Source organism: Corvus brachyrhynchos, unplaced genomic scaffold (assembly GCF_000691975.1).
Source record: "Corvus brachyrhynchos isolate BGI_N302 unplaced genomic scaffold, ASM69197v1 scaffold10, whole genome shotgun sequence".
NCBI lineage: Eukaryota > Metazoa > Chordata > Aves > Passeriformes > Corvidae > Corvus > Corvus brachyrhynchos.
Window position 1 is genome coordinate 9,002,749 of NW_008236180.1, and position 26,707 is coordinate 9,029,455.

The following is a 26,707-nucleotide window of genomic DNA, read 5'->3' on the forward strand; positions in this document are numbered from 1 at the left end:
TCCTGCTAATGAATTATTTTGTCAATCCCTTCCTTACAGAAGTGCTGGTGAGGTTCACACTGATGCAGGACACTGGAGCTGTCTGATTTTTTTTTGCCTCCTTTGAAAACTCTTTTTTCACCTTTCCAGTGGAAATCAGATTTTTAACTGAGGCAATCTTTCAGTAGAAAGGTATCTGCTTACTGGAGAAGTTTTTTTTTGTTGTTTTTCATCCAAAGGCCCCAGACACTCAAATCTCCGAAGTCTGGTGTTGAAAAAAAAAATTCTCTGAGAAATAAAAAAGTTTTCATTGGAAATTCTTTTTTTTTGGTAAAAAATAGCCACATAAATTAAAACCATTTTCAAATGTCTCTCCTGACATGCACACATGTGAAGTACACACAATACACCAGTTCTAAACTGTCTTTGCAGTAAAATTTCCCTCTAATCCATCTTGATTTTATATATCTGCTTCTGCAGGGCAGTTAATCCTGTTGTGAAGAGCAGAAAGCACTCAGGAGTGCACTTGAGAAACTGTTGTGATCTTCCATCACCTTCACAAGCAGGAACTGTGCCTCATTTTAATATAATATTATTATTTTACTGCTAAATTTGGTCAACATAAATATCCAGCTAAAGATTGCCTTCTCAGCTAGACTGAGGAGCTGGCTCTCACGGAGGGATGCCCACACACAGCAATCAAAGCCCCACGCAGGGCTCCTGAGAAGCTGAACATGTCAGGTTCTTGCAGCTTCACAGCAGAAGGTGGATTTCCAACCTCCAGATCGCTTTTGTGGCCTCCTCTAACTTTCCTTTGGAATATTCTCACATACTCCTGGAACGTGGATATTTCACATTGGGACCCCATTAAAGCTTCATCTAAGAAGAGAATCTGCTTCTGGTTTGCTGGATTTATTTGTTTGATTGGTAATTTATTCTTAATTTGCTTTTTACAGAATCGTTGCACTCTGAAGTCAGCAGAGGTGGCTGCCCACCTCTCTCTACCTGGGCCTTGGAGTGTCTGGAACCACAGCTGAAATCCCCATGCTCCGTTCCCACAGGATTTGCGTTATTTCAAACGAGTTCTGGTGGACTGAAGCCCCTCAACCTGAGAATTCCTACTGCTCCTACCTTTTGTCCTGGTTTTTCACTGCCCCACCGAGCCCCAGGTCACCTTGAGGCCCTCACCACATCTATTTCACATCTTTGCTTGAACCCCTGGCACAAATGCTGGGTTTATATGAACAATACACCCAGAGATGCACTGATGAGTCAGGATTTAAAACACCCAACAATGTTTGAACACCTAATGAAGCCAGACAGCAGCTGGACTAAGTCAAATGCCCTGGAGAAATCCAGGTACATTGCAGTGTCCCAGTTCCCTTTCTGGAGCAGAAATGCAATCCTGTCAAGAAGACAGAGTGGTTATATGACAAGATTTATATTCCTCCCTGCTGGCTGTCATTAATTGTATTTTACCCTCGAATTCTTTGTTAATAAGGTTTGGGGTTAATCATGGTGTTTTACTTGGAATCAGGGTCAGACTAAGTGGTCTGTTTTTCCCTGGAACCTTTTTAAAATACAGGTTAGATGTTGATAAGATCTAAGGGACATTTAAGGTCCTTCTAAGAATGATTTCCTGTAGTAAAACATCAAAAGTGAAATCTTGATGCTACTGAAGTAGATGGGAAAACTCTGATTTGTCTCAGTAGTGAAGGAAAATTTCACTGAAAACTGTAAAGCTAAAAAAATAAGTGAAAATATGAACACTAAATTTAGCTTAACACTAAAAAAGAACACTAAATGGCAAGCGTTATTTGCCTCAAGATCCTTCCAGCTGTGAAATAAAATGTCAAACTTTTGTGGGAACAAAAAAAAAAGAGTTGAAAATCCAATTTCTCATTGGAAAATGCTTTACATGGGAAATTTTCAATCAGGAAAATTTCTACTACTGTCTCTAACCACTCCAGTGCAATTCCTGTCTGAAGAGTCTTGCAGTTACCCAAATGGCCCTCACAGAGCAACAGATACCTTACAGCTCTAGGTCTTACAACTCTCAAATTGTAGGCATTTCCCAAGAGTTTTTGATCCACAGAAATGTTTGCCATCAGCTAGAACTCAACCAGAACAGCAATGCCGGGCTCTGAATTAGAATAAAAGGTAACTTGGAGCACAACACAAAAAGAGAGTGCTCATTTTTAGGAAGAAAGGAAAAGAAAAGGGAGAAGGGAAAGGGGAATAGGGGAAAAGGAGGAGGCTGGGGTGATTATTTATGAGAAATCAAAATAGTGTGAATGATACGTGTTCCACACATTTGCTCGGTTTTGTTAAACGTGTACTGAATGTTCTCCAGCTGCTGGAGCGGCAACTGGAGGAAGAGACATTCCAGTTATAGAAATGCTTAAATATATTTATATCAACATATATCACCATGTATTTATATACCTACATAACACACGGGCTCGGTTGAGGATTTTTGTGAGATATCACCGGGATCTCCTTCAAAAAAAACCCAACCTCTACAGCAAAACATCTGCACTTGCTATTCCAGATACAGACACCCAAGAGAGCATAAATTTCCCTGAATAGATGTATTGTTTTACCATTTATTTCCTCACCTCCTCAGAATGCCTGCTCATCTGAATTTCCAATATATTAGCTGTGTTTGGTGTGTGCACGGTTCCCCTTCACTACACCGGAGCAGATTAGTGCTCGTTCGCCTCTTTCCTTGCTTCTCTTCAGATCGTTACACATGACAAAACAACTGTCCTAATTACAGCAAGTGTTCCCAGCTCTGTCACCGTGACAATTACTGCAATGAGGGCTCAATATCTGCAGCAGACAGTAAAGTATTACTGCAGTTGTGTTTGATAGTGCTCAATTGTCCCCCGGAGGATTCTCCCGAGCAGCTTTTGCCGTGGGGTGAGGCTCCCCCCGTGCTCTGCCCACGGCGCCTTTGCTAACAGGGTTCAGAAGTTGACGGCGGGGGATGACCGAGGGTGGGCTCTGGGAAACGCACAGGTTTGGGGATTCGGAGGACAGGAATATTTGTGGATGCCGTGGGGTTTTTCCAGCAGGGCTGGGCAGAGAAGCTCCTCTCACTCACAGCCAGAGTGGCTGAACCGACCCCTTCCCGAGTCTCCACAACACCAGGAGGAATTTTGGAGATGTTCCCTCCTTCCCCTGCTTGCATTTGCAGCCTGACAAGCTGATACTGCTCCAGATGGGGTAAAAGACCAGACCCAAACCCACCCCTCCGAGCTCACATCCCTGCCATCCCCATGAAGCTGTACCCCTCAGGAGCCTCGGAGCTGCTGCCACAACAGCGGCTCCCCTGTGCTGGAGGATTTCTCGTGTGTGCCTTTGCTTGTTCACATGAACTGATCCATCCAGACCCTCCAGCAGATCCTAAGGGATGGCCCTGCTCTGACAGTCCCTCTCCAGTGATGCTGGACATCTTTAACCCCACTTGCCTCCCCTGTCAGCCTCTGCAATCCCAGCTAATCAGACAAGGGATTTTAGCTGTTTCCAAAGGCAATATCTTGACCTACACCACATTCCCTTCATCCTAAGTGACGAAGCTGATGTTCTCTGCATTTATAGTCCATTATGTTCCTGAAGTGGATTCATTCAGATGTTCTCCTCTTAAAACCCATAAACAATGCAGAACCAGGACCTGTGTAACCATCTCACTTGAGCAGAAACAGGAATGCAGGGCCCTAATATTGAATATTGATCATGGAAGGCTAATGCTGCCACAGTTAACTTGGCATGACCTGAGCAGTGTACTTAAAGTCTGGATTTCTAATTTTCCTTGGTCAGGAATAAAGCAATATCTTATTTACCAGATAACATCTTTATTATAAGCATCTTGCACAGCCTTTCCACTTCAGCCCACATGGGTTTCTTCTGCTCTTGGCATGGATCAATGAAGTCAATATTTCTGACTGCAAAGCTTTGTATGACTTACACATATTTAAAAGGATAAATCCCAATCAACAACTCCTCTGCTTGAACATAACCATTATAATCCTTATCTTTGATCCTTTGGGCTACAGCAGGCAGGGAAAGGAAGGAGTACATCTCTCCAGCTCTCAGGAAATAGCACGATGACAGCAGGAGATAAACAACATTGCCTGGGTTTGCTGGCTGGAATTTCTCCAGCAAAACCAGTAAGTGGTGCTACAGTTTCACGAGTCCAACTGGCCAGCGAGCCCTCAAACTGGTGTGGCAACCCCTGAGGTACCAAAATGTCTAAATGCCCTGGAGCCAAGCTCCTGAGCTTCTCCAGCACCAGGACAGACAGCAGATTGGTTTCACACGTGGGGAAATAGAGGCATATTAGAATAATATCTTCATGATGATATTCCCATCGAAGGAAGGGGAAGAGGGTCAGAGCCACAGCTTCATTTACCACAACTCGACTTTTTTACCAGATGAGATGGAGTAACATAAATCAAGCTGGGGAGCTGCCTCAGTTATGTTTAGGGAGTTGAATTTAATCACTCTAAGGCTTGTTTCAGTCCTGTGAATTTCGAATGCTACAACCAGCCTTTCTTCAGCATATGGAGGACACAGAAGTTCAAAGCAAGCACATTTCAACAGGAGGGTTTCACTTTTGAGGGTTAAGTTGTTGGCCAACCCCACATTTTGCTGCTACACCACCAAATCCCACTAATACAGATGCAGCTTGTGCTGCCAAAAGAGTGGTTTTAGCAGTAAAGCTTTCACTAATTCCCTAAATGAAATAAGCTCTATCAGCAAAATCCCTCTGGTTTAGTACAGCTGAACCTGTGCTGAAGGTTGTACCGACATAGAAAGTGCTATAAAAATAAAAGGAATGACAACCCTAACCAAAATTATTGTGCCGACAAAAGGTTTTACTGACTTTAAGGGTTCCTTTGGAGAAATTTAACAGAAAAGTTAAATAGGGAAAAGAGGAAGGCAAACAGGGTGGGAGGGCAGGGAAAAGAATGAAAAAAGGATTCCTTTTGGCCCAGTAGCCAAAGTATTTTCTGAAGTTCTTGCTTTGCTTGGAAACAGCCAAACAACTTCAAAAGGTGTTTTATTGGGAGATCTCACAGATCTTTGATATGGTGCCATATGTCCCAGTCCTACTCACTTCTAGTCAGGGTGAACCAGCTGAGGTCAGAGAAGCTCCTCCATGGGAAAAGGACATGAGGAAAGGACCAGGCCCTCATCCTCAGCAGGGCTTTAATCAGAGCTTAAAACTAAACTCAGTATTTGCCAAAAGGGGCAGCAGCAGAGCCCAGGAAAATCTGCCCTGGTTTTGGTTTGCAGGAGGCAGAGTCAGACAAACTCCACTCAGGTTCCTTTGTTCAGCCAAGGAAGGAACAAAGCTGCCGTAACTACAACTGTAATTAGTTTTGTTCTTTTTTCTTTTAAGTGTCTCCATTTTTCACAGAGTTTACACATTTATAGGCAGGAAAACTTTCTCTTCTGCAGAGAGCTTCCAAAATGGTCTGTGCTCAAGTTATTTCACACATATTACACTGGCACTTTCCATACTATGTGAATATCAGCATCTTAACATTGGGGCATCTCCTCACTATTTGCATTTATAGCAGATTTTGGAAGATTGAGTTATAAAAAAAAAAGGCTGTCTTTGAGTCATGCTTAGTCTAAACTGCTCAACGAGGTAACAGTTTTCAAAACTGCAACCATAAACCAGATAGTCCTTGAAAAAAGAGAAAGAAACAGCAGAGAGAAATAAAACTGTATGGACATCTTGTGCAGAGATTATTTCTTAATGTGTGTATGTAAAATACCCAGCAGAATGGATGTTTCTGCTGCCTTTGATTCCCTCTGCAATACAAACCATTAGAATAATTTATCACTCCTTTTATACAGGCAGAAAACTTCAGACCTGAGAGGAGGGAGGGAATAGGGTCTGGAGAGTGAAAAGCACTTTTGACCTAATCTCTGTGCTTATCCCCAGGAATGAATTTCAGTGCTGAAGCTCCAGAGAACAGAAAAGAAGAAAGAATTCTGATTGATTTTCAGCTCCACTTCTTGGGCCTCTCTCTCCCCTTTAATTGGGAATTTCAGCAGATCACAGAGCCAGTCAAACAGATTTTGTTATGGCCTCAGAAACAATCCTAATGACATAGAAAAATGGTTCCCCTTCGGTTTAAACACCCAAATGGTTGTTGATCATAAGGACATAACGCAGCAATGCTCACGTGCTGCACAGACCAAGTTTCTTTGTAATGCAGACTTTTCTCAGAAATTAATTTATGACAAAGGTTGTCTGAATTGAGTATGAACTTTTACATCTGGTTCAGGGTCTAAAAACAAAAAGAAAGGGAGAAAAAGAAGAATAAAACCACAGTGTCTTAGCAAAGCATTGCTTAGGCCAGGGTCAGACTTGGCTCCATGCAGAGGCTCCTTTTCCATTTAAGAAAAAAAGTGATTTTCGAGCTATAAATCTCAGAAGGAAAGTAAGGATTTGACAAAGGAAACCAGAGCCTGCTTAATTTTAAGGAAATGAACATTTTCAATAAACTCCATAGACCCTGGCCACATGCTGATTGTCATGCAGGGCCCTGCTTTTCTACAGCTACAATTAAAAAAGTGCTTTTCTGGAGACCTGTTGCAGACAATGCTCCCTTCTGGCACGGCAGCCCCTGTTCGTGCTCCCTCCCACACGTGGCATGTGCCTCTGTGTGTGTTTGCAGATGCACCTCTCTCTCATTTATATTTATTTGCCTCAACAGCGTGGGCAGAAACTGAATCCAGAGATTTTGGCTCCTCTTGCTCTGCTTTGCAGCTCTTTTATCTCACTCCTGAGCCTTCATCACAAGGAGCTGGGATGGTGCAGCCACGTGACTTTGAGTGGAGTTGGGGAAAAAAGAGAAACTCTGGACCTCAGGAGGGGACTTCACTCTGCCCATCCCTTGGATAGCACCTCAAAAAATCCAAGGGTGGCATTTCTGAGATGCTCCAACTCTGATCCAAGCAACATCATTTGTAACAAACTATTAACAGAGAACAATGGCTTGATCCAAAACTTATTAAAATAGAGATCATGAAAAATATATGGGAATTGAAAAGTCAAAGTGAAACAGTGGTTGTAGACACAATAAAAAAGCCTTTGAAAATGCCCTAAAGCCAAATACATATTTTCAAAACTGCAAGTTTTACCCATTTTTTTCTTGGGAGAAGAAAGTCTCTCTATGACCTTAGGGCACAACAAATATATTAGGCATAGATCATTTCTAAGTGGTTTTGGCCTTTGTTAGGGAAACATCAATTTTTGCTGTTTGCAAGTACTTTTTTTGGCCACACACAAACCTCCTGCCTCACCCCAAAACGTCCTTTTGCTTCTTTCCTTATTCTTAAACGACACAACTTTTGAAAAACCCCAACATGGCAAACACTCAGGTATGAGACCACGGGAATGCTGCAAGTCAGCAGGCCCAGGACTGCACAGTGGTGCTCCCTTGGGCACACATCGCCAGGGGTAGGTCTGACGCAGTGGGATGGCAGCCAGCCCTTCTCCAAACCCCTGGAAACTCGGGGAATGCAGAGCCAAGCTCATAAACTCTGCTCTCCATCAGATGGATGACATAGGGCTCAGCCCTTGCCAACGCAGCCACCTGGCTTTGGCAGCCTTGGAGCATCAGCAGAGCAAACCTGCCCAAAATACCACACAGAACTACCCAAAAAGTACCTTTTGCACTTGACTCCTGCCACGCTCAGAGTTCTTGTTAGCAACAAGACGAGTAATCTGGGTGGAATGGCCTGAAAACCGCTGAGGTTGAAGTAAGTGAAAGCAAATTCTTAAATACTTCCAAAGTTCTGAAAATGAGTCGCTTCTGGTCCATTTTTTTTTCCCATCACAGACATTTATCACTCGCCTTTTTGCATTTTAGGGTGAGATTCTCTGTTTTCAGCAAAGCAAGATTTTAGAAAGAACACGACAAGGGGACTCTTTTCTGAGGAGAAAAGTCTGGGGCTGCTCCTCAGGCCTGGGGTATCCCAAATGCTCCTTTTCCTGCTGGATGGCTCTGGGAGAGGAGGTTTTTGCACAAAGGTGGGCACTCCAGCCCGAAACGTCACTTCAGAAATGCTGGTTTGGTGTAACTTTGATCAGCACCAAATCACCTCTGGAAGCTTCTGCTGCCAGCACAGCACATCAGTGTAACAATGCCATCCCAAAAAATCCAGCCTTGGGCACAATCCTCATGGCTTTTCACAACAAACACGTCAGTCGACTTCTTAAAACTATCAACAGTCACAGAGTCAGGAGCAACCCTACATCAACAGATTGCTCTGCTCCATCTTAAAAACACCACAACAAAAATAGGCTCAAACTGCTCAAAAATCCCATTTAAAACAGAAAACACAATAGTCGGAGCTCAGAGCGAGGCTTTCCAGGGCTCCCAGCAAGGGCACAAACTCCGCTCTCCACGTGGGAAGCAGGGCTATCAACAGTCACAGAGTCAGGAGCAGCCCTACATCAACAGATTGCTCTGCTCCGTCTTAAAAACACCACAACAAAAATAGGCTCAAACTGCTCAAAAATCCCATTTAAAACAGAAAACACAATAGTCGGAGCTCAGAGCGAGGCTTTCCAGGGCTCCCAGCAAGGGCACAAACTCCGCTCTCCACGTGGGAAGCAGGTGCAGGATATTTGGCTCAGCCCTTTGCCCAGGACAAATAAATTAATAAATAAATAATTTCCCAATTACACCCGAAATCTTTAACAGCGACTCAGTGAAAATCAGCGTTTTTTGTAAAGGGCTATGTAAGCACGGTAGGGAAAAGCTGAGAATTTCATAATGGGAGAGATTCCTTCCGTAAATACCTCTCAGGAAGAGAGTGGAAAACAAAGCCTTCAAATGGCTAATGCATAAATAAACTAACACCCTATAACCACTTGAAATCGGCTTTTTAAACTTTTTAAAATACTGCTGATGAGCTTAAAATGAAAGAAAACATCAACCTTGCAAGAAAAAATACACTTTAAAAAAACCCGTTTGTCTAATAGAGAAGCTGCTTCTCTAATTAAGCAATTAAGGCTCAGCAAAGCAGGCGTTATCATCACATAAAGGTCATTTCAAATGAAGAGGAGCTGAAAAACGCTGTTGTTGGAGAGTTTTGTGAATGATGTCCTTATGATTGGTGGCTGCTGGTTTGAAAGGAGCCTAGAATTACTCGACAGAGTGTTTGGATTGTCTTCAGCTCCGAGTCAGCCCTGGGAATGCCAGGGTCTGCTCCCGGGGCTGGCACGGCTCCCGCTGGAGTCCGCAGTTCCCCTTGCGGTGTAAAGCACACCGAGGCAGCCCCGGGGAAGCTGTGCTGGATTTACACCTGTGGGACTGACGAGGCAACGAGTGCGGTCACCCTGCTCGGGATCCCCCGGCGGCTGTCAGTGCTGCCCTGCCGTGGGGATGCTTTAACCCTGCACTGCAGCAAACCCGGCGTTATTCCACAGATACCAAAGGAAAAAGGAAGCCCAGACGCAGGCCAGGGGACCCGAACAGGTTTAAATAGATCGGATGTGATAATTAACGTCCAGTGAGGGACATGGGGGAAGGAGGAGGGACAAAACATAAAAACAATTTCCACCTTTATTTTAAGTTCTTTTGACAGATGGGAATATTTTCTGTTATGCTACTTGTGGTTTGGGTAATGAGATTAGGCCTTACATAGCAGGAAGCAGAATTAACTTTGTTTACTTAAAGTGACACCGTCAGCTTGGAAAATCACATTTCCATCTGAAATGCAGTGCCTGCTATCATTACAAATAACCCCTGAGATCATGATAACTAAAGGAGATTAGAGATGAAAAGAACATGTTTCTCCCTCTCTTTTAATTTTTTTCGATATACTTGGTTCACACCGTGCAGCTGAGAGCACTCCCTGCAGCAGAGTCCCCACATCTCCCTGTGCCCCCCTGTCCCCCTGAGCTGCTCAAGGTGCAGGAGGGAGCAACTGGGGCTGAGAGGGAAAAGGGATGAAAGCCCAGCTGCCTCTGGCTGATCTCAGGCATCCTGAAAAATACCTCCCTAAAGGCAATTGGTGTGGCAGAAAAAAACCCCCCATCCCAGCAGCACTTTAAAAGGCATTTAACATCGGGTATATAACAAAATTAAATTTTAAAAAATGAAGACTGGAATTTTTAGAAGCTGGCTGATTATAAAAGTCCCTCAGCACTGGCCCCTGAGTGACTTCCACTGGAGGGGCCATAAAAGGGCTGGGTGTTACCAGCTGCTGTATCACACACAGGCAACAGGACAGATCCTTAGGAAGGCAAGAGGGAGGAGAGGGAAATGCTTTACAACAGGGTATTTCCTAAATAACCTGCTGAAGCACTGGAACGTACACGTGTGAAATGAGCAGGCTTGCACATCCACCATGGAAAACTGAACGGGAAAGAGATGCCCTGCATCCTCTCTGCTCTTCCTACAGAACTCATCCCAGCCTGGCTGACAATAATCACAGAAAGGGCTGGGGATGAGGACACCGAGGGTGTTCCTGGTGCTTCGCCCTCCTCTGGCAGCCAAAGCCAAGCACGAGGACTTGTCCTGGCGGTGTTCGCTGTGCTGTGACCCTGGCAGTGTTCACACAGCGAGGAAATGCCTCCTATCTGGCACAGTCACTGCTGCTTCACGTCAGCAAGAGTGACAGGTAAAGAGAAAAATCTGAGCCCAGCACAGAGATGGATCCAAAATATATAAATAACCAATTAAGAGAAAATATTAATAAAAATATTGTAACAGATCCCAATCTGCTGCTGAGTACCAATTGCCAGTAATAATCTCTATGGTAACTGAACTCTCTTTGGCCTCTCTCTGTATGCAACTAGTGTTTTATGGGGGTTTCTTTCCCTCCCCCTATTTTCATGGAAAGTTTTCAAAACTGGTTTAAATATTATGATATTTTCCTCCTCAAGTGCTAAGTGGGAGAAGTATTGACTTTGTGTCAGTCTCTAAGCAGATTTTCCCTTCTGTACATGACTGCCTTAGAGGTGACTTTTGGGAGGGCACTGACTGGAAGTTCTGTTCAAACACAAAATAGATGAGGGAGGTTTTCCAAATCTAAGAGGTTCAAATATTGCCCAGCAACAGATAAACTGATTGGGAAGAAAGGAAAAAATTACTATGTAAAGATGTTGCTTTCAGTAGCTGGGGAAACTCTGCCTTTCTTTGGTGCTTTTTATTGTTTACCTGGGTGCACTTGTCTCTTCTTGCCAGTTGCTCTCTTGTAATCCCAGCAACATTTTCTGGGCTCTGGGTGTTCCCCTTTCCCAGCCTGCTCCTGCTTTGGCTGCTGGATCCAAAGGAAGGCATTGCCTTCGGAAGCAGCATCACTCAGTAAATATTTGTTGTGTTACATCACAGACGAGGAAGGTTTGAAGGGAGAACATGCAGAGTCCTGTGAAAACTGCTCCTATGTGCACGTGGGTTTTATTCAACTTCTCCTCACTATAGCACAAATAATTATAACACAATTTTACAGTGGAAGTATCAGACCTTTATTCAGTCTGGCTTTTTTAACTGTAACTCTGTTATGGCAAAAGATCCCCAATGAGAGAGTTTGGAATTAGGTGCAACCTATGAGTGAAGAGATAATCTTGAATTCCATTTAGAAAAACTTCAGAAAGGGCCATGGGAGCAGTGCTCCCTCTTTGCCTTTAAAGCTCAGGTTTCTTTCAAGAGACAGAGAACATTTAGGTGCTGAAGGATCATGTAAAATCCCTGTGGAAGTTCATGTCTGGAGGTGCCGGATAAATTAGAGTCATTCTGCAACTCTTGCTCCTTTATACCACAGCCCAAACCAAGACCTTGGAGCTGAAGTTGTGGAGTGGTCTGAAAAGCTGGAGCTGGATTCAGATGCAGATCTGAATTTCCTAGTGGTTGCCTGTCTTCCATCTGTTTGTATTTGGATGTCTCTTAGGATATAAGCAGCAGTTCTGGAGTGTCACACATGAATAAAGTGGATAATTATAAAATTAAAAGATATAACATGCTTCTAGGGGAGATAAGACTACAATTAAAGAGTATAAACAAAGCTGAGTCTGATGTTCAGACTGATATATTTATTCATTAAATGTAATAACATAAACAAGACTATTAACTGTCATATTTTAATGATACTGTACCCTGCAAAACATACTCAGGAAAAAGTCCTATTGACTTCAATAGCAATGCCACATAAATTTAAATCATGGCTGCAGTAAAACAAGATGTCATCGTTCTTACTGAAGGTTATTTGTTGTAAATATCCCAAAATGTTAAAAAAACACAAACCTGTAACTCACTGAACTAGGGCTGAGCTCAAATGTTTTATCTGTAAATCCAAAGAAAGCCAGTGGGGAATGCAGAAACCTGTTCCCCAGATAACTGAAATTCAGTATTCCCAAGAGGGGAAAGCAGCCAGGCAAAGCTGCTGTCTATCCCGTGTCTCTCTGGAAAACACTGGACATATTTTTGCCCAGGAGATGGCAAAATTTGAGCAAATGTCACTTCATATCAGCAGTCTTAAGATCAGATTCTGACCTTTTTAAATATTGTTAACAGTCAGCAAGAGAGGAAGCCTTACAGCAAAAATTTCTATCTGGAAAACATGCAGTAACTTGCTTGGGGTAAGTAAAAAGCCAGTCTGGAAGGAGAAAAAGGGTTTCAAGAATTCTCCCTTGCTGTAACAGCATCAGTGCCAAGAAGATGCAAAACGGGACCATTGGAGTCACAACAATTCATCCCACTTTGCACAGTCCCTGCTCACCCTGGGCACCAGGCAGGGCAGAGGCAGCTCTGGCGTGAACAGCACAGAGGTGACCTTCAAAGGGGCCTCAGCCCAAATTTGTGACCTGCACTGAACTGTGAATGATGATGTCAAATGTTTCCTTGTAGAATCCCTCATTAAATTCCCTGGCGTTCGCCGCACGCTCAGCGTCACTTGAAGTGCCGAGAAAACGAGCGCTCACTGTGCCATGACAAAGGCCATTGGTTGCCTCTTTACTGAGCCTGATACATATGGTGAAAACATATTGACTAATTACTTGCCATTTTCAAAAACTGAAACCACTCCAAAGCCAGGCCCAGGATAATAGAACAAGATAGAGAACGGAGAGTAAGGACTGGGAGAACGGGGAGGGGGAACAGCTCAACTCTGTGACTGCTCATCCCTTATTCAACATCTGCTTTGAAATATGCAGAGAAACAACATCTCCCTGCTCCAAAGTGCTTAATGAAAACCAGGAAATTAATGCACCTGATTAGTACAGCTGTTCCAAACAGAGACTGGCTGAAGTTCACAGACAGACCCAGCCTGCTCCCACACAGGAGCCTCCCAAGGCTGGGATTCAGCTCCATGGTGCTCAGTTTCCCAGTTTTCCAGGGTTCTGGGAAGTGCCCCAAAGAGGCAGGGAGAGCTCTGGGCCATGGTGATGAAGCACTTTGAGGGAGATGGATTAAAAGGGGAGATGGATTAAAGGGGTCAGCATGGAGCATGAGTCACTGAGACACAATTCCCGTTTCAGTTTTGCAAACACAAGCAGTCCCTCCCAGCACGGAGCCCCTGACGGGATCCCCCGTGCACAGCCTTCACAGGAGCCTTTTTAGTGCCATCTCACTGCCAACACCTCCCAGTCCTGACAAACCAGTCCACTCAGCTGATGAGGAATCTTCCCTAAGTAGTGGGATGAACGTTTGACAAGTTAATTTCAAGGTAGCTCATGGAGTAGAAGCAACGGAGAGCTACACAACTGTAAAAAACGAGAAATGTTGCTGGATAAATTCTGCCAGTAATGGATGTGTAACAGAAAATACACTTAAAATTCAAGCTCTTTGTATTAGAAGACAGGCTCTTTGGTTTTGAAGGAGGAATTGCGAGGGCTCGCTGGAGCTGGGGTTAACAGGAGTACAATTACTGCTATTAGAGTTTTATGATTATGAAACTTGTGCTCCTGTATCCCCAATTTAGAAATAATAGGAAATGCTATGGATGACTTTTAAAAAAATCAAGACAATTTATATTAAAAAAAATCAATAATTATTCCCTTTTATTTTTCCTTTAAATAATCCACATAATAGAAATCAGAGACCTGAATAGGATGCCTAAAGTTAATGGCATTATTAGACAGAGAAAAAAGGAAAAGTCATCAAAAGTTTGACCCATTTACCAAAAAGTTCAGTCTGTAGAATCTTGCTATTCTACCAGTTATTATTTTTTTTTAAATTCAAGATAACTCTCAAACCATGTTTGGAGGTTAGATGTAGTCATAAACAGAGACTCAGAGCAATTCTTGAACATTTCTATTGAGTTGCTATTTTAGAAAGACATAAATAATCTGATATCTCTCATAAAAGCTTCACAAGAAGTTTCATTTTCCAGCTTAGAAACTAAAAATAAAACACTTGAAATGATTGATTTTCCTTTAAGGCAACCGTGGAGCCTGAGTTGAGAACACCACTGGTAAAGTCCTGGTAAAACTCCTGGAAGAATTCCCAGCGTTTTGAACAGGACCAGATATTGTTCATATTGTTTTTCATTCTTGTTCTAAGGTAAAACCCTGAGTCGATCATCACAGTTTTGCCCCTGTTGCATGAATATGAAGGTTTAACAGAACGGCTGCTCTCCAGGGAGTGGGCAGAACTTTTTTCCATGGACTTTTGAAAAGCAGTTTGCCAAGCTTCAAATCCTGAGGCGTGAAAGCTTCTTTCCCTGCTCTCGTGGAGTTCCACCTCAACTTTCCCCCAAAGCCGGGGCAAACAGCTCAATTCTACATAGAAGCAATGAAGAGAAATCCTATTTTTATTTTTTCTTTTTGTTCAAGTCATTCCCAGGGCTGTGGAGCCTTCCCTGGGCAGCTGAGGAGCCGCTCCCTCTGTCCCGGGGGAGGCAGGAACGGTCCATCATTAGGTGCTAACAAGTCATTTTAATGCCTTTACTCTTTCCAGTCAGGGTTTTTTTAACTTCCTGGCAGTTTCCCAGCAGTGAGCACCCTGATGGAGCCCTGAGTGCCCTGCGGGAGGGATGAGGGAGCTGGGATAGCGCATGGGAAGCTCCTTTGGACGCTCCGTTCCCTGTTGGAGCATCCCCGCTTTTCCCGGTGTTTAATCCCTAAGTACAGCCTTGGCTGCCTTGTCTACAAAACTGCTCAGCGAAGCCAACCAGGGAGTGCCTGCCATGCCTGAGAGTGGCACACAATGGGCCGGGAATGCCCGGGATCCTTCCCGCTCCTGCTTTTCCTATCACTGAACACAGCCCATCACTCGTGTCACAAGCAGGGGCTGGGAGGAAAGGCCAGTGCATTAAGACAGCACATAATTGTCATCTCTGAGTTTCTGACATTAATCGTTTTACTTAAAGAAGCCAATGGAATGGTTTTTTTGTGTCCCCCCCCCACCTCAAGTGACAACACCCAGGAGATAGTCTGGATAAAAAAATTATAAAAATAAAATTTAAAAAAAAACCTCAAAATTTTTTGCTAATTAAAAGTAATGTGTTTTCCCATTTTTTGGCAATTTGATAACACAAAACACTTACTTGGGGGCCACAGGGGGAAACAAACTGAGACGGATAAAAAATGTTTTGTGTTCATCCAAGCAAGACTATGTTAATGCACATTATCCCATTAATGCACATCAACATCGGGAATAAGCGCGCCAATGCAAGCAAGAAGCATACACTTATCATCATTTGATAACATGTTTAATGACAGATTGACGGTTGATTTGCAAATGTGAACTGGCATCAATGTTGCTAACTTCAGCTTCTGCCGCCTCCTCTGCTATGCCAGCATATTTATGTGCATAATTTGATTTCGCAGCCACACTGTTAGTACATTTTTAATATTAACTATGCAAGAACAGACAGCCGAACTTAAGTTGCACTGATGGTTTGAGTTCATTAGATTGAAAAAGATGGGCAATGCTGACAAAGATGGAGATGGCAGCGCAACATCAAAGAGGCAACACTTAACAAACACACTCCATTTTGAACAAACCGAACTAACACATTTCATGTTGTCGGCTGCAGCAGAGCCCTTATGTACAACAGCAAGAAAAAAATATGCTCCTGCCCTGGGCATGCTGATAGCAGCTCTGCAAGGAGCTCAGTAGGCCCCTGGCCGCAGAGCTGTGAGATATTTCACTCATCCTTTGCAGGTAAAGGGCTGATTCTGAGCCCACGGCCGAGTGACAGCAGCAGAACTCCGCGGCCCCGCACTGGAGTTGCTCCTGATTTACGCCGGGGCGCGGCAGAGCCCGTCCCCACTCTCCTCCCAGCGCTGGCTTTCCACAGCTGGGATTCTTTATGATGAATAATAAAGAGATTTTGCTGAGAGCTCAGCTCCTGCATGAACAGAACTGCAAGTTCAGAGCCCCGGGGCCTCACGCCGTGAGGGGCGGGATGTCCTTCCCGTGTCCCCGGAGCCAGCACCCGGCACTGACACTCCTGGTGACTGCCTCTCCTTTGGTGATCCTGGGCAATTCAGCTCTGCTCTGGAGAGAACATGTAGCAATGAGCTGGGAGGAGAATATTTCATCCTCTGCTCACATTAATGTCTGGGCATATACTGCATCTAGTATGAATTTGCTTGTTGTGCCACAATATATAATAAATTTGAGGCAGTAGCTTTATGGTGCACGTTGTAATTTTCACTTTTATGCTACAAAGTGACCATCCGCAGCATTCTGACCGTACAACCTGAGCCACTCCATGCAGGACATAACATTAGCACCTCTGAAGCACGGGCAAACCATGATTTAGACACACAATTAGATGGACCAGGTCCGCAACAATTCTCAGCTGCCTGAATTACTGCTCAACAGCCTAAACACATATAGCACATAGGTCCCTGCTCTGCAGAGCTTTTAAGAATGTTCTTAAGTTTGTCCCTAATCAGCAAAGCAACTCTTACAATTGCTGCTACTCAGAGATTACTCCTGGACCAGAATCCCATGGTGCTTGGACCACTGCTGCTGATCCCCCCAGGGAGTGCTGGACAAGGCCAGGGTCATTAGGAAGCTGTGATTAAATAATCAACATAAAGAGTTGATTATTGAATTTAATCCTGGAGACATTTGCCAGGGTGGGACACTGAGTAAGGGAGCACGAAAGGACCTTCATCGATCTGCACGAGGCAGCAGCAGGAGGATTCCTGGTGCCCCTGCCCTGCTGGCAGCTCTTGAGCCAATGCCTCCTGCCAGCATGCTGCCCTGGAAAAACTGCTTCCTTTTCTGTCTGCTGTGAAAGAAACCTGAAGCTCTCATTTCAGTAAAACCACTTGTGGAGGTCTGTGCTCTTTTTACAGACAGACCTGCATTGCAGGGAGAACTAATCCTAATTCCTGCGCATTCTGTTCAAGAAGCTGTTAAGCAGCTCCAGTAGCTGGTGCTGTACAGACCCCCAAAGGGAGGAATATCTGAACAAACAGCCTGGAGACCCTGGCACATGTGTAGTTGGCTCTTTTTGAATCTGTGGATGCTTTAGGGTCCAAAGCCCACAGCAGACACAGTGCTGAGAAGGTGCTGTACTGAGGGCTGGAGGATCTCTGACTTAGAAAGGCACCAAATAATTTCCAGTGACAGAGGGCACCGGGTAGATCTTGCTCATCCTAGTGGGGACACAAGAGACCTTGGAAGCTTTCTAAAGAGTGAAAGAACTAGAAAAAACAAAGGAAAAAAAGGGCCAGCAGAGACAAGTGCAAGAATGAGGCCGTGCTCATCTTATTTTGCTGTCTTTTAAGATAACACCAGATTATCAGTGGGCGTTCAGAGAGGCATAGGAGCAGCAGGGTGAGCCCTGAGAGCTGAGCAGCAGAGGAGGAGCTGGTCAGCTCCTACCCAGCCTTGATAATTGTCCTGTTAACAGCCTCGTGCTGCCTCCTCCTTACCTGGGCTGGAGCCACAACCGGGAATAAAACAACTGGGAATAAAAATTCATCCCGGGAAGAGGAGCTGCGGCCACCACTCCCTCATAGTGGTGGGACAGCAAAAGGGACAAGAGCTGTCTGCAGGCTGTAGGAAGGCTCCCCCACCCAGCCCTGGCCCAGCACAACCCTGATGTGCTGCTGGCACTGCAGGGAGGGCTCTGCAAGGGTTTCCAGCTCCGCGTTTCTGCTCAGGACTGCCCCAGCTGCTGCTGTGCCCATGCACGTCCAGCACTGGCTGTGGGGAGCTGCAGAGGACAGAGTGAGTGTGACACAGCTGGAGGGACCATTTGTTTTCTCAAGTCACAATTATCTCTGCTACCACATTTGTGTCCTCGCTCTTGTCTCGTTTTAAGTAAGTTACAATTCTCCCACTCTTGTTACTGAGTAGATGCAGATGCCACTTTGTTCTGTGTGATTTATAGCCAGTAGCTAATGTTCAGCTATAATTCCCCATTTTAGACATGAAAAATAGCCTGTAATGCTCAACACAAGGGCCTCTCAACAATGATATATAATTTAAAAATTAACACGAGGACAGAGGAGCCACGGGATTTTGAACTAGGGACTCTCTCATTCAAAGGTTAAATCTCTACAAGGTGAGCTAAAGGAATTAGTTGAGTTATTAAGTAAATGCCTCTGTTCTATTTTCCCAGTACATTAGCTGTTGCAGCCTTTTCCAGTTCAGTTGTGTTCTGCCCCAGCATGTTCAAAGTGCAAATGCTCGTGGCACTGTGTTCACACATTTGCTTTTTTTCAATGTGAAACAAACTGGAGCTGCTCAGAGCCAAAGGTCAAAGTGGAGGGTCCTTAAGGAAATCTCCTGGGAAATGATGTGATTGTTCTCATGTCTTTATTGTGTATAAAATCAGGCTTCATACGTGGCTCATCCTTTCCAAGCATCTTAAAACTATAAATGAGTCATGACTCATTCCTGCAACACCTAAGTTATGTAAGTGGTCCTGCTAATTTACTGGAGTATCTCGCATAACGAATCATTTCCAGGATCAAACTCTGAAGCCTCGGAAACCTCTGAGCTATGAAGAGCTCCTTTAGAAATAGAGAAGTTAAAACCCAACCTCACACAATGAGGCAAAAGCAGCACAGGGGACAGAACCTGCATCACCTGACTTGCTCTGCCAAACTCAAGCCATAAACCCCTCTTTTGGCAAAGCTCAGCAACTCAGAAGGCTCAGGGAGCATGGAAAGGAAAAGAGCTTGGCTGTGGAGAGGTTTGGGAGGTGGCATTCCTTTCCTGCCTGCTTTCTGTTCCCAGTGAGGTGCAGCTCATCTCCTCGCTCCCTCCTGCTGCACTTTGGTTAATGGTCTCGCCCCAGCATCAAATATTACATTTATGGATTACAAATTTATTGACATTTGACATTTGCATCAGCTTTCACCTGATCAACAGGAGCTCTGACTGCCAAAGGGAGTTATTATGGAAGATTTCAACAGCCATGGGAATGCCAAAAAGGTCATTAAATCATATCGGGAAAACAATGTGTTCATAGCATTCATACATTTAGTCTTGCCAGTAAATCTTCTGGTTGATGCTTGGACCACCTACTGATGATACTCAAAGAAAAGGAGAAACAGGGAGAATTGAAGAGATGAATTAAATTAAAACCAAATGACATGACGCCTGGCACAGTGGGATCTTTAATTTTCTACTCTGTGAATCCAGAATAAGCAAAAAAAGCAAAACAAAGCACAGTGGCTTGACTTTCTCGGAGTGAATTCCCTCCATACAGGCAGGGCTCAACTAAATAATCCTGAGTAATGTGTGCACCCCACATTATTGCATGAGATTTGTATGTGGGAGGTGCAGGATTCAGAAAACATATGGCACATGGAAAACAAATGACAGGGTGTGCTTTTACACTCGTGCTGGCTATACTTATCACTCTTGTTGATATTTTTTTCCAGACATGAAATATGAATGTAGGAACTTTTACCTTAATCTCTTCAGAAAAATACCCAGAGTTAATTTTTTGTGCATTTGTGATTTACAGGAGGCCACTACATAATTCCTGGGAGAGCAGAAAAGGCTTTAAAAAACACGGATCAAATAAACACAATTACCTCCCTCATTGTTTTTTCCTTGGATGACAAACCTGGGTCTTGCACCATAAAAACACCCAGGCCAACAGATCAGGGCTCCATGGAATTAGAGAGGGAAGTGAGTTACTGGACTGGGAGCCCACCCACAGCCTGTCTGTGCCTGGCCAGTGCAGGCTGAGCTCCACTGGAGGCTGATCCTGAGCTGAGCGAGCACAAAGGAAGTTTTGAGTTTGCCCTTCTCTGGTGGAAGAGCAGCGTGTTCACCTGACATGAACACAGGCAGAAACAGACCATGGCATTGTCATATCCCAGAAGGAATCTTCGGTGGTGTCCCTTGGGGTGTAGATGAAGAGGTGGGAAAGAGGAAATGGCAGTCTCTTTGATATAAGGGACATGGGCAGCCATGAGGACGCAGTTCCAGAGGAGATCAGTGCCAGCAGCTTGTCCTGGCCCCCTAAAACAGCTGGTGTGGTGTAGCCACTGCTATGCTTGGAGCATGGACAACAGAGGTGGAACGAAGAGTGGCAAAGGGAATGGAGCAGAAAAGTTCTCCCAACCCTTGGTTTGAAGCAAGAGAGAGGTGGAGGTGGACCTGCATGGAGATATTGATGGGCAGCCATGCCAGGGCACCAGTGACATGGGCTGCGGTAGATACCCCCAGGTCACCTGGGTGGTTCATGGTACAAACTTTGGGGGGGTCAGAAATGGGGAACGTTTGTGAGTTTTCATTAAATGACTGAAAACAGCAGCTTCACACTGGAGTTTGAACAGTTCTCCCAGAGGAGAGGGCAAACTCACTTCTGTGTGCACAGAGTGCAGAGAACATCCGTTCACCCTGAGGCCTGGGATCCTCTGCAGCTCAGGCTTCCCAAAGGAGGAATTCCTTCTCCTTCTTCTGGAACAGCACTGAGCAAATGGTCTTGTCTGGCCCGAGGAAGGGCTGGTGAGGAGAGGCAGAATCTGCCCTGCACAGACCACGCTGTGCTTGGTCTGACACAGCTGCTGGAAGAGGTGGAGAGCAGGGGAGCAACCACATCAAAGCCACTCCAGCCACCTCTCCTTTCCTTTCAAAAATGTCACTGCGGCACCCTCCGCCTTCTGTAACAATGTTTATCATTGTTCTTCGATTGTCTGGGACAATAAATGGTTAGAAATGAGCATATATCACCAGGAAATCTCTGCCTGCCCCTTCCCCCAAGCAGTGTCATAAAAACGTACAAATTCACATTAATAATGAAGTGCATTTCCCCGAGAAGCCACTGTGTATCTCAGGGAGAGCAGGCAAGGTGGCAGTTGCTGCAGAGTTTCCTATTAAAGAGCAGAGCAAATACTCATAAATCTGATGAGGGGCCAAAGCACATGTTAGGGCTGTCTCCCTCTTAATGGAACCTTTTCTGAAATGAAAAAAATATATATCTCGATACATTCAGGGTATTCATTAGACATGACAACCTCCTCCGCTCCCCACGGCTCCCTCCCCCACTCCTGCATGTGCTGACCCCCGGCAGAAGATCTGAGTGCTGGCAGGGAGGGGGTTTGGAGGGGAGGAGGAACTGTTTGGTTTTTAGTAAAGGGATTGTGTAAATTTGCTACAATGGACAAGTTCCCTCCTGGCCCTGTGTGTTCCTCCTTCCCTCCACTGCAGCCATTCCCAGGGTGTGCTCCTCTTGGATACCTGGGATCTGCTGCTCCCCACAGCCAGCCCAGCTGTCCATCCATTGGGAATGAGAGCCAACAGAGCCAGTGCTGCTCCCCAGAGCAGGATCCTCTTGCAGGAGACCTCTCCTGCCCCCTCACACCTTTGAGGGCTCAGCCAACTCGTGCTCCTGGGAAAACGCGATTCTCCAGGCACAGGGGGACAGCAGGATGAGGATCAGCCCCCTTGGCTCCCTCAGCACTGGGATTTTGCTGCCTGGTGTTGTGTTTTAATGTTATCCTGGCTGGACACCCCGGGGAGGGTGACATGCTCTTGGAGAAAATCCACAGTCCTGTTTAAGCTGTGAGCTCTGTACTGGGTGTTTGTCCCACCCCATTCCCCCGCTGGCAGGGAGAGTCCTGGGCTGGAGCTGCCCTGGTGCAAATCCTGCTTGGATTTCTGCAGGACCCAGCACAAAGGCCTGATCCCTCCTCTCAACAGACCCTGCCTGATGCACAAACACACCCAGCTCCAAACTGAGGGGATGGGAAGAGACAGCAGAATGAGGCCTGAAGACTACAGCTTAATAATCATGAATTATCTGTTCATTATCCCAATAAATAGTGAAAAATCTCTTCCTCCTTTCCTCCTCCCATGAAGCCATATCTATAATTTTCCTCATTTTCCGTCTGTGCTCCATCATATTTGCACTGAGTGATCATCCTGCTAAATTACATTATTTTTATTGAAAGGTGCTTTGGAGGGCTGGATACTGATCATGCCTTTTCTTTTTGTTATTGATCTTTGTGATTTGATTGCTGAGGTGTAAAATGTATAAATAAGACTCAGGTACCCTTCCTTTGAAATCTCACCAGGTAAAAATGTTCTGCTATAGATTATGAAGGCTGTAGCATTTAATAATATCAGGCACAGCAAGGAGAAGGCAAGATTTTGATGTCCTTATGAATAGTGAATGCTGGAGGAGGCTGGTACTGTTCAAGGTCAGTTAAAATCTGGTCGAAAGTTGCTGTTTCTTTGTGAGCAGAGGAGCTCCTGCCTCGGAACTGCCACATGCAATGTGTTTGCACAGAGCCCAGGAACAATGTGGGCTGACCCAGCGGGTTGGAAGCTCAAATGCAATGTTAAATAATACTGATCTTAATAGCAACACGTAGTATTCCTAAAATCCAGGAAATCTGCATGGATACATCAGCGCTGCCACACTCTGATGGATCATCTGGCCTGACCCTGCTCTCAGGGAAGCCAAGAACACACTATTATTGGATTTACAAGGACCAAGATTGTCCTTGATGGCTAGACTGAAAAAATGTTATCCAGGAAAATTTTGAAGATTTAAAAATGTTCAGTTAAAAAAAAAAAAAATCTGGATCTACCACTTCAGGGAAACAGTGATAAATTTCAAAGGATTAGGGGAACTGAGGCTTCACTAGAACAGGATTATTTTGAGGGAGGAGTGATGGGTTGGAGGTAGTACCTTGCTTCAGCAAAAAGGCCAACCTGTTTCTTTTCCTACCTCTCTCTCCTCTTCTTCTTTGTTTATCCCAACAAAAATTTATTTTAAAATGGAACTTCCCCACAGATTTTCTCTTCCCATTGAGAAACCATCCTTTATCCAAAAAGACATTGTCTGGAAAGTCCCATTTGAATGGAAAGTCAACACATCCATGGGATGAACCCTCTTTTTCTGGCTGATGACATGGGGAGCAGAACCCTTGGTTTTGCTGGTAAATTCTGCTCACAAAATTGTGGTGACACTACTGCAAGCAGCTAGATCCCAGCATGTCTGATTCTCCTGAAAGGGTCTCTCAGCTTCTAATATTTGTTGCTAAGAAGAAATGAAAGTTGAAGAGCAAACTAAATTCTCTAAAATAGAATTTTGGACCACTGATTCACAAAATTGTCCTTGACCATGAAACAGCCATATTGGCTAACAGTGGAACGTGATCAGAGCAGCTCCTACTGCTTCAGAGGGATGAGAAAATAAAATCCAGAGAAGAAAAAAATCTTCTATTTTGGTATACTTAACACATACAGTTATCTACGTGTCCTATATATCATTTAACAAATTGCTTTGCAATTCTTACAGGGCGTGGTATAATGACTGATTTAAAATCACTGCATTGCTTAAACTGCATTGTTCTTCATCAAGTTGAGTCATTTTTATGTGAAGTGTCAAGCTCTCTAACAAATAACTGCTGCCAGACAAATCAAGTTCCTCATCTTAAAGCTACGGCTAAATAGTTTATAGCTTTAATCTGCTCACTGAGGTGTGCAGTCTATGACAGTAATTATAAATGCAAGGAGAAATTATAGCTGAATGCTTTAACTGCATTAGGAGCCATTTGATGAACAATCATGATTGCCTGCTCATTTTCAACAATAGAGGGCAAGTTAGTGTCAGTGCATTAGAGAATTTTCAGTTCTGCTCTGCTCTTTCTTCCATTTACCACAGAATGTCAGTTGTCTCCTATAAAGTAGAAAAAAAGCGCCGCAGAAGCTTTAAACTTGATGGTTAAAAAAAGACAAAGGAGGAAACAGAGAGAAAAACTGTTTATCATTATGACTCATTTTTTTTGTTTTGTTTTGCAGCAGCCTTACTTTCAAATTAGTTCATCTCAGGTAGCTGCCTGTTCGCTTATCGGGGTCTTTTGAAACAGAAATCCCCCCAATCAGGCTGGTTAATTTGACTTTATTGAGACTTATTTCTATCAAAAGTTGTAGCTAAGGCCACAGAGAGCCTCAGCCAGTGACCAGCTCCGAGCCAATCTCACCTGCTTCTGAAGTGACAAATACAATTCTGCCCTGCCTTTTTCCTCAGAACAACATAAAAATTCTAATTCGGTTGAAGAAATGAACAAATGTTCTTCAAGGTGGAAGTCAACATGCAAATTACTTCTAATTAAAGCCATGTTTCCTAGTGTTCATGGGTTTTCTATGAAGAACAGCAATAAAAACAAATTTGAAGTGGGTTAAATGAAAGAGAATAGAGATGTCTGATTGTTGTATATTACACATAATCTTACTTTATATTACTAAACCCATATCATTTAGAAGAATTCAGGAAAACACCAAAGATGAATATAAAAGAGATATATATACCTTTACATTTAAGAAGAATTTATGGCAAATTTCTTATAAACAGCCTCACAGAGGTCTTAAAAATAAATCCATACCCATAACACATTTTTCTACAATACTAACCCAGATTATTCATTTATATTTTTAATGATAGCTAACATTTGACAATATAACCTCTACTGGTAAATGCCACTGAAATATAAAGTACTTTATGTATTTCTTTACTTCAAGTACTCTTTCCACTGTTTTATTTCCATTTATTTCAATCTATATTCTCTATTTTTTTGCCTATTTCACTACAATTTTGTCTTCAAGAAGGAAACACAAATGCATGTGTGTGTTTTAGGGATCTCAGCTTTATATTTCTCATTTCTAAATACTGTGCTCCCTCTGTTATTATTCAGATGTATACTGGATCTAAAAAATAACATGGTAAGAGTAAGTAAAGTCTGAAAATCCCTGTTATTTGATTTAGTCTCCTTGCAGATTTGTGAAGAATCCGTATGAATAAAGTCTGACCTCCCCACTCCCAACCTCGTCAGAACTTCGGGAGGCTTTCGGCTCCGAAACTGTAATAAAATCTTTACAATGCCATCCCAAATACCCCATCATTTCAGACAATTTGTGCTATCATGCATACCAACTGAAATTATAGCTCCAGATAACAGTGCTATCACTCTGCCATTGCAATTTAAATATATTTTTTCAAAGGTAAGATACAACCTGCATCTTGATATAAATTAGAAATGGATGAGTATTACGAGGACAGCAATTTCTCGGGATCCAGAGGCAGGAAGGACAGTCCCTTATTTATGTAGTTACACATCACCTGAATAATATGTCTCTGTGCAGGTTATTACAATGCAGAAACCACTTTTTTTTTTTTTTCCCTTGGAGTTTTTTTTCTCCCCCTTTGTGTTTGTTCCTCCAATCCTCAGCAGTTGTAACGTGTTTATAAAGGTGGGTGTTTGGTTTGCCTCTGAGTAATAACACGGTGCTTTTAAGACCAAATCTGAAACATTTGTCACGCATTAAGCCATGAATGTGCCAAAATAACTGTTGTATTAATATATCTGGCAGATAGCTTTTGTTTGATATGTCTCTGTGCAAGGTTTTTCAAAGGCGAAAACCCTTTTTTTTTTTTTTCCCTTGGAGATTTTTTTCTCCCCCTTTGTGTTTGTTCCTCCAATCCTCAGCAGTTGTAACGTGTTTATAAAGGTGGGTGTTTGGTTTGCCTCTGAGTAATAACACGGTGCTTTTAAGACCAAATCTGAAACATTTGTCACGCATTAAGCCATGAATGTGCCAAAATAACTGTTGTATTAATATATCTGGCAGATAGCTTTTGTTTGATAGTCCCCAAATTATTGGTTTGCTCTGATATCTCTTGTGTGAAAACTATGAATGGCAGAGTCTTAATAATCATCAACTGGTGGGGAAGGAAACAAAGTATGGGATGTTTATTCCTATCCAGTCTCTCAGCAATGATGATTTGGAATGCCCAGGAAAACAAGCAACATTCTAATGTTGGGTTAAAATGCCCAAATAGATACTTTAGGGCATTAGCCCTATTTAGAAAACAAACTCCTTTCGAGTGAGATGGAATTTTGCTGGCTAAAATATGCAGGAAGCATAAACCTCCTCCAGTGCAGACAGCACGAACAAGATGCATGCAAAACTTAAATCTTACTGCACTTGAATGCTGGCGTTGTACTCCATGGCAATAGCTTACATTACCCAGCCCAAAGTAACCCCTTGATTAGTGGTTTAAATTATTCAAAAGTAGCCTTTTTAACGGAGCTTAAGTGACACACAGCCCTCGTGCCGGCTCTGGCCACAGAAAGTGTTTCCTAAAGCTTCATGAATATTTGCAGCAAACAAATGGGAAATCTTCCCCCAAACGGGGGTTGAGCCCCTGTCCCCTCCATCAGCCAGAGGATGACCACAAAGCCAGGTGGCATCAGTGACAACTCACAGCACATCTTTCATTTTCACCATGTGGCAAATTCGTTTTCTGACTGTTATTG

The 26,707-nt window shown here is 43.7% G+C and overlaps 1 protein-coding gene across 2 annotated transcripts in view; it reads right to left on the reverse strand.

The window, feature by feature from the left end:
- Positions 1–26,707, reverse strand: part of TSHZ2 (teashirt zinc finger homeobox 2) — a 214,603-nt gene that overhangs the window by 53,324 nt on the left and 134,572 nt on the right. The gene's annotated exons all lie outside the window — the stretch shown is intronic.